The sequence below is a fragment of the Silene latifolia genome, chromosome Y (genome assembly GCF_048544455.1).
Source record: "Silene latifolia isolate original U9 population chromosome Y, ASM4854445v1, whole genome shotgun sequence".
NCBI lineage: Eukaryota > Viridiplantae > Streptophyta > Magnoliopsida > Caryophyllales > Caryophyllaceae > Silene > Silene latifolia.
Window position 1 is genome coordinate 284,011,941 of NC_133538.1, and position 2,088 is coordinate 284,014,028.

The window sequence follows — 2,088 nt, forward strand, 5'->3', positions numbered from 1 at the left end:
AAAGTGGTTTTTCTATCAAGCGAACAACTAACCTGCATAATCTGCATCTGAATACCTTATGAGATCGAAATTACACTCAAGAGGTTACCACAGATATAATTTAGATGTACCAATTAAATACCTCAAGATTCTCTTAACTGCTATCATATGCGATTTTTTTGGGCACGATTGAAATCGAGCACATACGCATACACTAAACATAATATCCGGACGACTTGCAGTTAAATAAAGAAGTGAACCAATCATACCTCAATAAGTCATTTCATCAACAGACTTACCATCTTCATCTTTAGTTAAATTTTTATCTGTAACCATTGGAGTGGCCATAGGATGAGAGTTTTCCATACCAAATTTTCTGATTAGCTCTTTGATGTATTTTTGTTGGTGAATCAGGATGCCTTCACTCGTTTGTTGAATTTGAAGTCCTAGGAAGAATTTGAGTTCTCCCATCATGCTCATTGCAAATTCTGAGGTCATCAAATTTGAAAAATACTCACACAATCTATTATTAGTTGAACCAAAAATAATATCATCAACGTAAATTTATACAACTTATAAATCGGAACCCTCAAATTTCAGGAACAAGCTCTTGTCAACAGATCCTCTTTTAAAATCACTTTCAAGTAAAAATTTAGACAATCTGTCGTACCAAGCCATGGGAGCTTCTTTCAAACCATATAAAGCTTTATCTAAGTTATAAACATGGTTTTAAAATTTGCTGTCAAGAAATCCTGGGGGTTGCTCTACAAAGACTTCTTCATTCAAATAACCGTTAAGAAATGCAGTCTTAACGTCCATTTGAAATAATTTCATTCCTTTGTGAGCTGCAAAAGCTATTAATAATCTAATAGCTTCAAGTGTGGCCACATGAGCGAAAGTGTAGTCATAATCTATTTCTTCTTGTTGATTGTATCCCTGCACAACCAATCTTGCCTTATTTCATACTATAACTCCCGTATCATCCCACTTGTTTCTAAACACCCATCTTGTACCAATGACAGATAGATCTTTAGGTCTCGGAACTAAGTGCCAAACTTTATTCCGTTTGAACTGTTGAAGCTCTTCTTGCATAGCGACAATCCAATCTGGTTCAGCAAGAGCTTCTTTGATATTGGTTGGTTCAATGGTATAGAGGAAGGAGTAGAAGGAACAAAATTTGTTCAATGTTCTACGAGTTTGAACACCCTTATTTAAACTTCCAAGAATACTCTCCATTGGATGAGGATGTTTATATCTCCATTTCTTAGAAGCTGGAGGCACATCATTGTCATTTTAACTGGGCTCACCTTCTTCAAATGATTGGGATCCAAGAATTGTTCTCCCTGAATCCAATCCTGGGGTTGTAGCATAATCAAGTATAACTCTGGATTCTGTACCTTGGTTTGTATTCGAAGTTATAGCTTCATCATTTAAAACTTCAGTTTCCAAATTCTTGTTTTGAGAGGAGGTTATAGTATCATCAACTATATTCTCAGCTCTCTTTCCCTTGTCATTTGAAGGACTTTCAACGTTGATCATTAATGCTTTCAATTTCTTTATCTTCCTCATCCAACTTTGGAGGATCATCTCTAGATAGACGGAAATATGGTTCATTCATATCTTGTTCCTTATCCTGTTCAGCTTTATCAAACATATTATTTTCATCAAAAATAACATGAACACTTTCCTTGATTCATAAAATTCTTTTATTAAAAACTTTATATGCTTTACTATGATTAGAGTATCCAACAAAAAACAGCTTCGTCACTTCTGGGATCAAATTTGCTTAACCTATTTTTGCCATTGTTGTGAACAAATCATTTACTCCCAAAGCAACGCAAATGGGATATGTTAGGTTTTCGCCCTCTAAGAAGTTCATAAGGGATTTTCTTTAAAATAGGTCTAATTATAGCACGGTTGTGTATATAGCATGAAGTACTAATAACCTCAGGCCAAAAATTACGAGGTAGACCACTACACAATAGCATAGTGCGTGCCATATCCTCTAGTATTATATTCATACGTTCAACAACACCATTTTGTTGTGGGGTTCGTGGTGCATAAAAATTATATCTTACACCATTTTCCTTACAAAATTCTCTAAAGGCA